This window comes from Convolutriloba macropyga, unplaced genomic scaffold (genome assembly GCF_964194025.1).
Source record: "Convolutriloba macropyga unplaced genomic scaffold, txConMacr16.3 SCAFFOLD_1719, whole genome shotgun sequence".
Lineage (NCBI taxonomy): Eukaryota > Metazoa > Xenacoelomorpha > Acoela > Convolutidae > Convolutriloba > Convolutriloba macropyga.
The window spans coordinates 32,501-37,512 of record NW_027450499.1 but is presented as its reverse complement, the minus strand read 5'-3'; the positions used below and the strand labels follow the sequence as shown (position 1 = coordinate 37,512).

Sequence of the window (5,012 nt, the reverse complement as noted above, 5' to 3'; positions counted from 1 at the left end):
ATTCAAACACTTCTTAGAGGAACTATGCGGAATTAAATACCGCAGATGAAGTGAGGCTATAACAGGTCTGTGATGCCCTTAGATGTTCTGGACTGCACGCGCGCTACACTGTGTACTTTTAGATTGAGTACTCAGCCCTTGGTCCGAAATGGACTGGGCAATCAGAGAAAAGTACAGCGCTTCAAGGGGATCGTCTGTTGTAACTTGCAGACGTGAACCAGGAATTCCTGGTACTTATGAGTCAACAACTCATAGGGATTACGTCCCTGCCCTTTGTACACACCGCCCGTCGCTACTACTGATTGGATAGTTAAGCAAGAATTGCAAATTCCTACTGTTGGGACTTCGGTCTCCGGCAACGGGATGAAGCGGATCGAGCTTAATTGTCTAGAGGAAGTAAAAGTCGTAACAAGGTTTCCGTAGGGGAACCTGCGGAAGGATCAGTGATTGATTCCTTCGGGCATGGCTGCTGGTAGAGGCCATGTCTGTAGTGCGCATGACGCTCTGTCGCTAGAGATTGCTTGGCAACCAATCTCGAATTATGTATCGAGCTCAAAAACTACTTGTGTGGATACATAGTTCAGCAGTCATGGCAAGGGACTGCTTAAAGGGAGACTAGTTAGCAAAAGCAGCCTAGCAGAACTGCAGCTATCTAGATCTCAGAAGCTGGGTTATAGAAGCCCAGCTATAGACTTGTGAATGAGAAAGGCCTAAAAAGGTCCACAAGTCGCGTGGTTAGAACCGACACGCAAAAATCCCAGCGAGTGACAGAGCGTTGCGCTGTTCAGTGGGAAAGAGTTGAGCTACTCGGGGCGCCCACTGAACTTGCTCCGAGCCAAAGGCTCGAAAAAACACAGCTTAGCCTCAGATCCTTTACATAGAAGGCTAGCTAAAATAAACTTACCTTGGACGAGGGTAAAGTTTAGTCAGTTCTTAGGGGAGAGTAATCCACAGCTTCTCGCCCTCTGAACATTCTCCCAGATATGTAGGTCTGGGAGAGTCTCCTCCTGTTCTTCGGAATCTGGAGGTAGACAAAGACAGTACGATACGATCTTGCATCGGGATGACTAACCGATAATGATCATAATCTGACAATTTTTCCGGCTTGAGGCACCGGAGTCAGATTAAAGACACATACTGAACTAAAGGCGTATGTGCAAAGCTTGTCGGAGTGTAGAGAGTCAAGCTGAGTTGACTCGTCACGTGGTGATGACAACAGCCATGTGCAAAACACTCACAACTTTATCGTCTATGTGGAAAAGGTTGCTAACAGCGCTCTCTATGAGAGGCCCTCGCATATAACTATACGAGGAAAAGGCGATAGAGTTGTTTGAATGTGGGGCAGGTTCATCGACAAGCTAAGTTGATCACATTCTTGTTGTGGCATCCTACTAGAATTGGTCACGGTCTGCACCAACTCTCCCCAAGTTGGCCAGACTTAAAACTAGAAATAAGGTTTGCAGCTATGTGAACCTAGAAACTGTAAAGGAGTTGAAAGAACTTAAAGGAATTGAAAGAGGCCTTGAGGTATATCCTCTTGGTAAAGACCCACAAAAGCTCACAAAAGTGGCTTCGAAGGGCAAAACTGGTTCATCCAAAACAATTGGAGAGCTTAAAGCAGAACCAATTCGAATGAAACACTATTGGTGAAACTTCATCATGAGAACGTCACAAGCTGATCACGCTCTATGATATGACTAGTATTATGTTGCTTCTAGTAGGCTAAGCGCAAGCCGAAACATCAACATGTGAAAGTCGTAGAATTTTGCAATCAAACTGTGGCTAGTACTGTGATGTTACTAGTAACCTGGTGTTCCGTCATATGGCCAAGAGAGCATTTGAAGGCGAAACTTCTGCATGGGAAAGCTGCATCATGATCAAAATTTTATATCGAGTATTATGTTGACGTTAGTAGGCCTTGGCCGAAAACGCAGCATGTGAAAGGTATAGATAAAAGTTATTGTTGCAGTCAGTACTGTGTAGTTACTAGTAGCTGGATTTAAGCTCAAAATGAGACACTGTTGGTGAAACTTCATCATGAGAATGTCACAAGCTGATCAAGCTCTATGATATGACTAGTATTATGTTGCTTCTAGTAGGCTAAGCGCAAGCCGAAACATCAACATGTGAAAGTCGTAGAATTTTGCGATCAAATTGTGGCTAGTACTGTGATGTTACTAGTAACCTTGTGTTACGTCATATGGCCAAGAGAGCATTTGAAGGCGAAACTTCTGCATGGGGAAGCTGCATCATGAACAAAAGTTTATATCGAGTATTATGTTGACATTAGTAGGCCCTGGCCGAAAGCGCAGCATGTGAAAGGTATAGATAAAAGTTATCGTTGCAGTCAGTACTGTGTAGTTACTAGTAGCTGGATTTAAGCTCGAAATGAGACACTGTTGGTGAAACTTCATCATGAGAACGTCACAAGCTGATCACGCTCCATGATATGACTAGTATTATGTTGCTTCTAGTAGGCTAAGCGCAAGCCGAAACATCAACATGTGAAAGTCGTAGAATTTTGCGATCAAATTGTGGCTAGTACTGTGATGTTACTAGTAACCTTGTGTTACGTCATATGGCCAAGAGAGCATTTGAAGGCGAAACTTCTGCATGGGGAAGCTGCATCATGAACAAAAGTTTATATCGAGTATTATGTTGACGTTAGTAGGCCCTGGCCGAAAGCGCAGCATGTGAAAGGTATAGATAAAAGTTAGCGTTGCAGTCAGTACTGTGTAGTTACTAGTAGCTGGATTTAAGCTCGAAATGAGACACTGTTGGTGAAACTTCATCATGAGAACGTCACAAGCTGATCACGCTCTATGATATGACTAGTATTATGTTGCTTCTAGTAGGCTAAGCGCAAGCCGAAACATCAACATGTGAAAGTCGTAGAATTTTGCAATCAAACTGTGGCTAGTACTGTGATGTTACTAGTAACCTTTTCTTACGTCATATGGCCAAGAGAGCATTTGAAGGCGAAACTTCTGCATGGGGAAGCTGCATCATGAACAAAAGTTTATATCGAGTATTATGTTGACGTTAGTAGGCCCTGGCCGAAAGCGCAGCATGTGAAAGGTATAGATAAAAGTTATCGTTGCAGTCAGTACTGTGTAGTTACTAGTAGCTGGATTTAAGCTCGAAGTGAGACACTGTTGGTGAAACTTCATCATGAGAACGTCACAAGCTGATCACGCTCTATGATATGACTAGTATTATGTTGCTTATAGTAGGCTAAGCGCAAGCCGAAACATCAACATGTGAAAGTCGTAGAATTTTGCGATCAAACTGTGGCTAGTACTTTGATGATGCTTGTAGCCAACCGAATTGGTTGAAAAGCCCAATAAGTAAGCTAACTTGGGAGAGCTTGTTGGAAACCAAATGCTACTAGATTGGTCCAAATACATCCTTCAACAGGGGATCACTTGGCTCGCTTTACGAAGAGGAGCACAGCTATATGTGTTAATTCGGTATGAATCGCAAGATTTGTTTACCGACCTCTCTAACGCAAAAGGCGGTCTCGGCTTCGGCTGTTGACTGCGTCCGATTCAGGGTTATATAACTCTCGATTGAACACATTGATGTTCTATTGTTGGTGCTTCCAATAAAATTGGAACACTTAAAGCAGAACCGATTCAAATAATAGCATTCTGATCAATGATTGCATTCCTTGATCAAGAACTGCTGGAGTCATTGTGATGGCGAATTTTCTTCATAAGAAAATTGCAAAGAGACGGAACTTAATGAGACTAGTATTATGTTGTTTCTAGTAAGCGGAAGCTGAAACAGCAACATGTGAAAATCAAGTTTTGTTCAATGATCTCGAGGCGATAAGTACTATGAAGCAACTAGTAGCCTAAGCATGACTCAGATTTGAGACAGTCAAAAAGACTGGCGAAACTTCTTCACATGAAAGTTACATAGAGAACTACAAATGTATACAGCGAGTATTATGTTGTTTCTAGTAGGCGAAAGCTGAAACATCAACATGTGAAAGTTGTCTGCAAACTGTAGAACGATATGTGATTAGTACTGTGCTGTTACTAGTAGCCAGTCTGACTGTAGAAGCCAAGACAAAGGGAAACTAATGCATCTGAAAAGGACAAGTTATGGAAAGGTATGCACGATAAGTATTATGTTGTTTCTAGTAAGCGGCAGCTGAAACATCAACATGTGAACGTCGTTGTGTACAGTAACCTAGAACTATATAGTCCTTAGTAACGTGCATTTACTAGTACCTGTAATTGGTATTCAGACTCAGGCAGTTTGGAATAGTTTGGCAAAGATGCACCAGAGAAAACTGGGATTTGATACAGAAATTGTTGAATACAAGTATTATGCTGCTTCTAGTAGGTTGAATCCGAAACATCAGCATGTGAAAATTGAAAACATTTCTGGTTCGAATTGTCACAAGTATTTGGTGATCTGAGTAGCCAAACTCACTACAACGCCAATTGAAGGCAAAAATTCTCAACGGGAAAAGCTATTCTCATTGAATGAGCTAACAAGACGAGTATTATGTTGCTTCTAGTAGGCGAAAGCCAAAACATCAACATGTGAAAGTCTTGCTGAACAAATTTAATGTTGTTGAGCTCAGTACCGTGTGAATTAGTAGCCATAATTGGCGAGCGAAAATTGAACTGGCGAAACTTCGTCTTTGGAAAATTGCAGATGCCGAGCACTTATTTTGCAACGAGTATTATGTTGACTGTAGTAAGCGAAAGCCGAAACAGCAACATGTGAAAGCTGTTGAAATTTGTGGTCATTTTGCAATAAGTACAAGGAGTGTAACTAGTAGCCAGGTCAAAATTTGGGATAAGAATGAGCAAAAATTCTGCATGAGAACAGTTGAAATTATGAAACTAAATTACAAAGACTAGTATTATGTTGTTTCGAGTACGCGAAAGCGGAAACATCAACATGTGAACGTTTGTAACGAAGTTTCGTTAATTTTCAGCCTAGTACTGAGCAAGAACGAGTAGCCTCATCTCCAATCCCACGCAAAATGTAGT

The 5,012-nt window shown here is 41.9% G+C and overlaps 1 pseudogene; it reads left to right on the top strand.

The window, feature by feature from the left end:
* Positions 1-3,405: 3,405 nt before the first annotated feature.
* LOC142355954 (5.8S ribosomal RNA) lies at positions 3,406-3,557 on the top strand (annotated as a pseudogene).
* The last annotated feature ends 1,455 nt before the right edge of the window (positions 3,558-5,012 follow it).